Source organism: Panthera tigris, chromosome C1 (genome assembly GCF_018350195.1).
Source record: "Panthera tigris isolate Pti1 chromosome C1, P.tigris_Pti1_mat1.1, whole genome shotgun sequence".
Classification (NCBI taxonomy): Eukaryota; Metazoa; Chordata; class Mammalia; order Carnivora; family Felidae; genus Panthera; species Panthera tigris.
Genome location: NC_056667.1, coordinates 102592578 through 102602639, shown reverse-complemented (window position 1 = coordinate 102602639; position 10062 = coordinate 102592578). Strand labels below are relative to the sequence as shown.

The window sequence follows — 10062 nt, the reverse complement described above, 5'->3', positions numbered from 1 at the left end:
CTGCCTGTAGCTAATACCACGACTGAAAGAAACTATCCTAGTCTATAGTCACCATCACTGCCAGAGTCAGAAGAAAATGGTTTTACTCTCCCTGTGTTTCATAGTGTGTCATCTGTGTTTTCATTGGTTGGACCTAACATAGAACTCCAGTAGTAAGGGAATCTTGGAAATTCTGCTTCCAGACTTCCAGCCCCTGTGACTCAGAAGAGAGCATAGAATGGTGAGGATGATGCTGGGTGCCAAGACACAACATGGCATAGTTTACCCCTTTGGTAAGTCATCCACATACACTCTTAAACTTCAATTTAAACTTCTAAACAATAATATAATGATTGTGCCTTACATGAAGCACTAGTCACACAAAGACACACGTCCTCTCGTTTCAGATTACAGTGTCCCAAAGACTCATCAGTCATATTCTTCTCTAGGTGAGTTTTGTTTGTAGTTTAGTCACAATGCATTGCAAATATCCTATAACTAAGGGCTAAAAAATCAAGTTAATTATCAACCAATACTCTTCACAAAAATAGTAAGAAAAATAAGGGAGAAAATGCCTACTTATATATGCTCATATCGAGAGCAAAAAAGAAACAAATTAAGCATGGCTGCTGTGGTTCTCATATATGTTATGTCCTGTCAAAGGCTTCAGAGAGCATCCCTATCTGCCACTGCCACTTCAAGCACAACCAGATCTGCTGGATCACATAGCCCAACTGTCAGAGAAGCTTGCACAACATCCTGGACATATTGCAGAGCCTTTTCTTTGGGGTCCCACTCAAAAGTAGTATCTTTTCAGATCAATTGGTCAACGGGCCACAGTAACACAACAAATGAGAAATATATTGCCACTGAAATCCAAAAAAGTATACTAGACTTTGTGCCTCCCTCTCTTTTGGTTGGAGGAGGGGCAAGTACGACAGTTTATCCTTCACTTTATGAGATGTTTCACACCACTGGACCCCTGGAAATTTCACTGAGGTAGAAGGCCCCTGAATTTTTGTTGGATTTATTTCCGTATCTCTGACACACAAATGTCTTACCAATAAGTCTAGAGTTGTTTCTTCTTGCTCATTAGGTCCAATCTGCATAATGCCATCAATGTAATGGACCAGAATATTTTGTAGAAGGCAAAGGCAATCAAGTCCTTGTGAACTAAATTATGACACAGTGCTAGATAGTTTATATATCTCTGAGGTAGGACAGTGAAGGCATATTGCTGGCCTTGCCTGATGAAAGAAAACTTCTGATGGTCTTTATTAATTGATATCTATATTAAAAAAAGCATTTGTCAGATCAATAGCAGCATACCAGGTACCAGGGGATGTGTTATTTGTTGGAGCAAGGAAACCACATCTGGTACAACAGCTGCAATTAGAATTACCACCTGGTAGAACTTATGATAATCCACTGTCATTCTCCAAGATCCATATGTCTTCTGCACAGGCCAAATAGGCAAGTTAAATGGGGGTGTGGGGGGAATTACCATTCCTGCATTTTTTGAGCCGTTGATGATAGCACCAATCTCTGCAATCCATCTAGGAATGTTATGTTACTTTTGCTTTGCTATTTTTCTGCATAGAGGCAGTTCCAGTGACTTCCACTTGGTCTTTCCCACCATAATAGCCCTCACTTCACAGGTTAGGGAACCAATGTGAGAATTCTGACAGCTGTTGTCTATGTCTATTCCAACTGTGCATTCCAGAACTGGGTAAATAAACACAGGACGGGCATGGGAACCCACTGGACCCACTGTGAGACAGACCTAAGCTAAAACCACATTGATCACCTGACCTCCATAAGCCCCTACTCTGACAGGTGTACCACAGTAATGTGTTGGGTCTCTGGAAATTAGTGTCAGTTCAGAGCCAGAGTCCAGTGATCCCTGAAAGGTCTATTTCCTTTTCCTCACTGTACAGTTACATTAGTAAAATTCATGGTTCCTTTTGGGGGAAGACCTGGAGAAAGATTAACAATATAAATTACCAGGCTTCTTCCTCAAGGAGAATTAGACTCCCCTTTATTCAAGGGATTCTGAATCTATAAAGTGGCTCAGGTCTGGGAACTGATTGAGGGGCTGTGACTCTCTGATTTTTATAACGTTAACTTATGTTCCCTTGACCAAGAAATGTTCTGCTTATATAGATCAAGTAATAATTTAATAGGCTTCATCTCTATTTCACTTCTAGGAACATCATGCTCAACTAGCAAACAGCATAAGTCTATGCAAGTCAAACTGTTCTCATTGTTGCTTTGTCTCTTCTCTCCATTACCATACACCTTGCCTTTGGTGGTTGAGTGCTGCCACTTGTCTCCTGGGATCCAATTATTCCCATTGCATTCAGGTTTTCCAATTCAGTGACACGGTTCCTCCTGTAAAGTCTGGCCTACAAAGAGAGCAACCATAGAGGTCTTCAAGGAGGCTGAGGCTTCCCTCACAAATTTATTTCTCACAATCATGGTGAAAGATATATCTCCTAGACCCTTCTAGGGTGGATAAGCTGGTGTTAAATGACAAATACACTCTAACATTCCCATTTCCATAAACACTTGAATCCCTTTCCCTACATTGAACCAAGGTAGGTCTTGCATTTCTAACTCACATACTGTAGGCCACCTTTTGATTTATGTTTTAAGCTAGACAAACAGAGCTCTTTCTAATTCCTGAAGCTGCAGCATTATAATGCAGAATCTTTGCTTATGGAGCCCATATCAATAAATGTGGCCTGATCCACTATTATCCCACATACTTAGTTTTTGTTCCCATATATATTCCCCAGATTTCTGTCTGTATAAGTTAGAAGGCTCAAGTCATTCTTTTATTTGTTTTTTATTTTTTTAAATGTTTATTTTTGAGAGAGAAACATAGCATGAACAGGGAGAAGGCTGAGAGACAGAGAGGGAGACATAGAATCTGAAGCAGGCTCCAGGCTCCAAGCTGTCAGCACAGAGCACGACGTGGGGCTCAAACTCACGAACTTGTGAGATCATAACCTGAGCTGAAGTAAGACGCTTAACTGACTGAGCCACCCAGGTACCCCTCAAGTCACTCTTTTAGAATGTAGCACATCTCCACATGAGTCTCATTTTGTACCTTATCTCCAAGGTCCTGCTGGGACTTGAGTCTAGCTATAGATCTAGAAGCAAAGAAGGGTGGTGGGGATAAATCCTGAGGAAAATCTTCATTGTCTTGCAAGGTTTTCTCAGGCAATGCAAGGTTAAGTGGGAGGAGGACATTTCCACTTGGTATAGAGAGGGCTCTTCCACTACGATTGGAAAGTTTGCTTCCACTGGCAAAGAAGACTCCTCAGAATTTAGGGGCTCGGTGTCCTAATCAGTTCTCCCACTTAAACAGTAGATGCCCTTTGAGGCTGAAGGTTCAACTTGCATCATAATCCAGCCAAGCACAGGATGTGATTCTGGGTTTGATTTTTCAGCAGTCTCTCAATCCTGTGGCTATAAAAGAAAGGTTCTCCTTCAGGGAACACTTAGACACATTCAGGTTATTTATATAACGCTTGAGCTGGGAATTCAAATCCCTGAGCTCATCCTTTTCTTTCCTTACTTTATCCAGTGACATTAGGAGCAACCAGACAATTATATTCACTAGCTTGACAAAAATGTTTGAAAGTATCATATACACAGTTGTCTAGATCCTTGTCTCTTAAAAGTGGTTGATTAGGATCATGTCATAGATTATCAGTGCTTTCTTCACTACTAGAGTCATTAGCATCTTTAAATCTACTCAGGTTAGAAAGCCAATTCCAGAAATTTCAGAGCCAATTCAGAAAATTCATCCTAAATGTTTTTTTCCTCTATAACCATTCTTCCTATCAAAATCTGATTTAGTAAGAGTTCTCCAGAGGAACAGAACCAACAGGATGTATATGTAGAAAGAAAGATTTATTATGAGGAATAGGCTCATGTGATTATTGTGGCTGGCAAGTCCCAAGATCTGCAAACTAGAAACCCAGGAGAGCTGATGGTTTTAGTTCTAGTTCAAGTCTCAAGTCCTGAGAACCAGAAGAGCCTATGCTATATGATGAGGGAGCATAAGGCAGGCAAAGGGCAAAGTACAAGCTAGCACACCACCGCCCCACCACTCAGGTGGGACATGTATGATATTACTTGGACATTCCTGGACACTCAAAAACAGGAAAGGCCAAATATCCAAGTGGTTAAACTGGTAAAAATCTCCACCAGTTTATAAGAAAAAGGCAATCCCATTAATAGCCTAAAGTCCAGGAACTCCCTACTCTCTTAATGTTTTGCTAGAGGGAAAAACAACCTTAGCTTGACTATAGTGAGGCCTCCCATAATCTGTGAGTCTTTAGCATATGAAAATCTTTTTTGGAACTTCCCTTTTGACTTTACCTCCCCCAGCCCCATAGTTTAAAATGAGTCACTCTTCACAACCCCAGTGCAGCTCTTTCTGCCCACAGGTCCTGTCCCTGTGCTTTAATAAAATCACCTTTTGCACCAAAGACATCAAGAACTTTTTCTTGACCATCAGCTCCAAACTCCACAAACCCCACCCTCACCCAAAACCTCATAAGTACAGTTCCAGTGTTAAGGCTGGCAGGCTGGAGATTCTGGGAGAGCTGGTGTTTCAATTTGAAAGTAGGAAAAAAAAATCTGATGTCCCAGTTCAGAGGTTCTCTGTCAGGAAGAATTGTACTCAGAGGAGGTCAATTTTTTTGTTCTATTAACTGATAGAAAACTGGTTAGATGATGTCAGTTGATTGGATGAGGCCCACCCAAACTGCTTTACTCAGTCTACTGATTTAAATGCTAATCTCACCCAAAAGCACCCTTATAGAAACACCCAGGATACTGTTTGACCAAATATTTGGGCACTCCGTGCCCCAATCAAGTTGATACATAAAATTAACCATCACAACAGGCTAAATATTTAAATTAATCACCCATTAACACTTTTTATAAAGAATAGCAAGAAAAATAAAGGGAGAAAATGCCTAGTCAGTGTATACACATATATAAAGCAAAAAAAAAAAAAAAAAAAAAAAAAGAAAAGTAATTATGCATGGTTGCTATAGCCCCCATATCTGTTATATGATGAGACCATTCTTTTTTTTTTTAAGTTTATTTATTTATTTTGTGAGAGAGAGCATGAGCAGAGGAGGGGCAGAGAGAGGGGGAGAGAATCCTAAGCAGGTTCCTCACTGTCAGCACAGATCCCCATGTGGCAGCTCAAACTCATGCACCAGTGAGATCATGACCTGAGCTGAAATCAAGTGTCTGATGCTTAGCTGATTAAGCCACCCATATGCCCCATGAAGAGACCATTCTTTGCTCTCTTTCCATTCAGAGTTATTGCCTCAGTTAAAGATGTGATGGAAACCTCTAATTCTAAGAATTATGAGCCCTTATGTTTCTCTCTTTTTGGGCTTCCTGTAGTCTTCCATTAACTAATACTATTGGTCATAGTATTCCTAAAAGCCACCTTTAGGGAGTCCTCTTGGTTTCAGGCTTAATAAGTAACTCCACCATTATTCATTAAAACTATTTCTCTGAGATAATAAATGTCTTATATGGACACATAACATCCTCTGCTGAATGCTCGGCAGCATCTCTTCCTCTAGGAATTTATATAGATGAAAGATATGAAATAAAGTTTATTACTCACATGGTAAACACCAAAAGGATTGCCAGAGAAGTTCATTCTTGAGTGAAGGAAGAGCAAAGCTTTGGCTTTGGCTTTTAATGTGTCTAGGAGGTGAGGCCAGGTTGGGTTTGCATGATTTAAACTTACCACTGGTGCCAAGACTCTTGGGGAAATGAGGGGAAAGTGAAAGAATGGGACCTGGAAACTTCCAGCAGTCATACATGAAAAATAAAATGGAATCTTTCTTTTTATTACAATAGGGAATATTTACCTTAAGCAATATAGCAGCTTCCTACTTTGATTGTTGGTTCAATTACTTCTAGAGCCCAAAATGGCAGTGGAAATCTCAACTTATAGATCAATGGAATCATCGCTATGTTCCCTAACAGCATTCTTCCTTTGATAACTTGGACAATTATACCAGAAAAGCCCAGAAACAAACATCTTATGAATGGATTTTAGATAAATAGTGAAAGGAAAAAATTCCCATTTTCACCACTTGGCTACAGACTCATGATTTCTGACTATGGAAAAAACTGTACCATATGTTGTTCACTGGTTCAAAATATATATTACAAAGAAATTGTGGTTTATATACACAATGGAGTACTACGTGGCAATGAGAAAGAATGAAATATGGCCTTTTGTAGCAATGTGGATGGAACTGGAGAGTGTGATGCTAAGTGAAATAAGCCATACAGAGAAAGACAGATACCATATGCTTTCACTCTTCACCAATGCTTTCACTTAGCTGAGCGTTCAACTGGCTATTCTTACATTCCACAGGGCTATTTGCCTGTAGGTGATATGATACATAGTAAGAGACCTTAACTGCACTTGTTTTGCTGTGAAATGAGTTCCTGGGTCATTAAACATGTTATTTGTGATAATAAAATGAATCCTTGAATGAATGTGGCTCTTTTTTTTTTTTCCTGTATAAATGTCTCTGCTCTCTTTCTAAGATTCCTTTGGCTATTTGGGGTCCTTTGTGGTTCCATACAAATTTAAAAGTTGTTTGTTCTAGCTCTGTGAAAACTTTTGATTTTGGTCGTATTTTGATAGGGATTGCATTCGATGTGTAGATTGCTTCAGGGTAGTGTAGACATTTTAATGTTTGTTCTTCCAATCCATGATAATGGAATGTTTTCCCATTTCTTTGTGTCCTCTTCAGTTTCTCTCATAAGTGTTCTATAGTTTTCAGAGTACAGATCTTTTACCTCTTTGGTGTATCTTACAGTTTTTGGTGCAATTGTAAATGGGATTGATTCCTTGATTTCTCTTTTTGCTGCTTCATTATTGGTGTATATAAACACAACAGATTTCTGTACATTGATTTTGTATCCTGAGACTTTACTGAATTTGTGTACCAGTTCTGGCAATTTTTTGGTGGAGTCTTGTGAGTTTTCTACATAGAATATTATATCCTCTGTGAATAGTGAAGGTTTGACTTCCTCCTTGCTGATTTGGATGCCTTTTATTTCTTTTTGTTGTTTGGTTGCTGAGGCTATGACTTTCAATACTATGACAAATAGTGTTGAGAAAACTGGACAGCAACATGCTGAAGAATTAACTGGACCACTTTCTTACACCATACACAAAAATAAGTTCAAAATGGATGAAAGACTTAACTGTGAGACAGGAAACCATCAAAATCCAAGAGAACACAGGCAGCAACCTTTTTGACCTCAGCTGCAGCAACTTTTTACTAGACATGTCTCTCAAAAGCAAAAATGAACTGTTGGGAGTTCATCAAGATAAAACCCTTCTGCACAGTGAAGGAAACAACAAACAAAACTAAAAGTAAACCTATGGAATGGGAGAAGATATTTGCAAATCGCATATCTGATAAAGGGTTAATGTCCAAAAACATAAAGAACTTAATCAAACTCAACACCCAAAAAACAAATAATCCAGTTAAGAAATGGGCAGATGACACAAATAGACATTTTTTCCAAAGAAGACATCCAGATGGCTAACATTCACATGAATAGATGCTCAATATCACTTATCATCAGGGAAATACAAATCAAAACCACGATGAGATACCACCTCACACCGGTCAGAATGGCTAACATTAATACAGGAAACAACAGATGTTGGCAAGGATGAGGAGAAAGGGGAACCCTTTTACACTGTTTGTGGGAATGCAAACTGGTGCATCCACTCTGGAAAACAGTATGGAGGTTCCTCAAAAAGTTAAAAATAGAATTACCCTAAGTCCCAGAAATTGCACTATTAAGTATTTACCCAAATGATATAAAAAAACTTATTCAAAAGGATACATGCACCCTGGTGTTTATAGCAGCATCAACAATAGCCAAATTATGGAAAGAGCCCAAATGTCCAACTAGTGAATGGATAAAGAAGTGGTATATATACAATGGAATATTACTCAGCATCAAAAAAAAAAAAAAGAAAAAAGAAAAAAGAAAAAAAGAAATCTTGTCATTTGCAATGACATGGATAGAGCCAGGGTCTATTATGCTAAGCGAACTAAGTCAGTCAGAGTAAGACAAATACCGTATGATCTCACTCATGTATGGAATTTAAGAAACAAAAACAGATGATCATAGGGAAATAAAAGAGAGAGAGGCAAACCATAAGATAGACTTTTAACTATAGAGAATAACCTGAGAGTTGCTGGAGGGGAGGTGGGTGGGGGATGGGCTAAATGGGTGATGGGTATTAAGGAGGGCACTTGTGATGAGCACTGGGTATTATATGTAAGTGATGAATCACTAAATTCTACTCCTGAAACCAGTATTACACTATATGTTAACTAAATAGAATTTAAATAAAAACTTGAAACAGGATGAGGAAAGAAGGTCTCTGCCTTCCATGATGGAGTCATCCACTACTGGGAATAGTGCCACTATTGGAAATAGTGCCATATCAAGGGCTCTGATTTGGCTTCTATTGTTGGTAAGTTGAACACTCTGCATTGGTGGTAGTCAGATAAGACTTGATGAAGGGAAAGCCAATAGCGTTGAATTCATGCATTATATCCACCATTGCCAACATGACTACTTTGTACATGAGTCTACTGAGCAAGCACTTGGGTGGGTTGGGAAAGGCTACCTGACCTCTACTGAGCATGTCACCTCTCCATATGATTAGTGACGGAAAAGTTCTCTATAATAAGTGTCTTTTAATGATTTTTACCATAAAATGCATATGTCTTCATAATTTGCCCCATTCTGAGGGGTTTATTTATATACCTCTTCCTAAGATGCTCTTTTTTTTTTTAAGTTGGCTCCATGCCCAACATGGGGCTTGAACTCACAACCATGAGATTAAGAGTCACATCCTCTACTGACTGGATCAGCAAGGCACCCCTCCTCAGATGCTCTTGTTAGTAATATTCCAGCTTTAAGTTCCTGACCATCAATTCAAATCATTGGCCACTGTGAATTGGTATCACTTTGTATATCTGGTCATCTCTCTTTCCAGACAAAAGAGACAGCCAGATTTATGACTCAAAATTCTACCCATTGGGAGGATTACTTTTCCTCAGTGTCCTTCAGGGCCACTCCTGAGTGGGGCTATCATGCAGGATCAGTTTGCCATGTCTGGTACCAGAGTATCTTGTGGAACTATCTGCAAAGCAGTTTCTAATTTTCCCGTCTTCAGTAAACTGACCTTGGAGAACTTCCTGTGAGGCCATTCATTTGTGTTGAGGAAGATGCCAGTACAATAAAGTAAGGTGTGTGGAAGTCTGAACCACTTGCTCATGTCACTAATTTGGGCCTTCAGGACTATTTGGAACTTGGCATTGTATATACCACTTCCACTTGATGATGAGGTGCTACCTCACTTACCCACGTTCATAGCTTGGTAGATCAGAGAACACAGTTCATATAAATACCTTAGATCACATTGTTAAAAGCTTTGTAGTCCATGGCCAGGTATTCAGTCTCTTTGGGGACCCATTAGCAGCCAGGAGGTTTTTCTCAAAGGGATAAGAATTATCTTCTGAAGAGAACATGGGTTTGCTCCAGATTCTAGGTGACTGGCATTGTGATTCTCCTATTGGTGCCTCAGGGGCTTTGTATGGCAGCCCATATGCCACAGACTCTTCAAAACTCATTAGATCTGTTGGTTCAGAAAGTCTGAGAATGGGTGAGGGTAGCTCTCCATCGTGATGATTCAAGTAATGATTCTAGCTACTGGACTTGGGGTTTTTCATTTTAGTAAGATGCCCATTCATTTCAGATCTAGAGATAATGTGATCATTTAGCCGCTGCCAAAGATCCCTACAGATTAAAATATTCCAATTTCTGCAAAACCACATGACTGCTACTGCTTCAGAATCCCACCATTCCCACTGAAATAAGGAAGTCCATTTTAATGATGCCCTCTCTTAGTGTCATTCCCAAGCTGCAGAGGAGAGCCACTACAAGCTTTACAAGGATGTTGGTACTCTCTTTATCAGTGCATTT

The 10062-nt window shown here is 39.4% G+C and overlaps 1 long non-coding RNA gene across 1 annotated transcript; it reads left to right on the top strand.

Moving 5' to 3' along the window:
• The first annotated feature begins 204 nt into the window (after positions 1-204).
• On the top strand, positions 205-9170 carry LOC122241347. The gene is made up of 4 exons (XR_006221430.1): positions 205-272; positions 387-428; positions 8435-8545; positions 9074-9170. It is a non-coding gene; the product is annotated as an uncharacterized LOC122241347 (long non-coding RNA).
• The last annotated feature ends 892 nt before the right edge of the window (positions 9171-10062 follow it).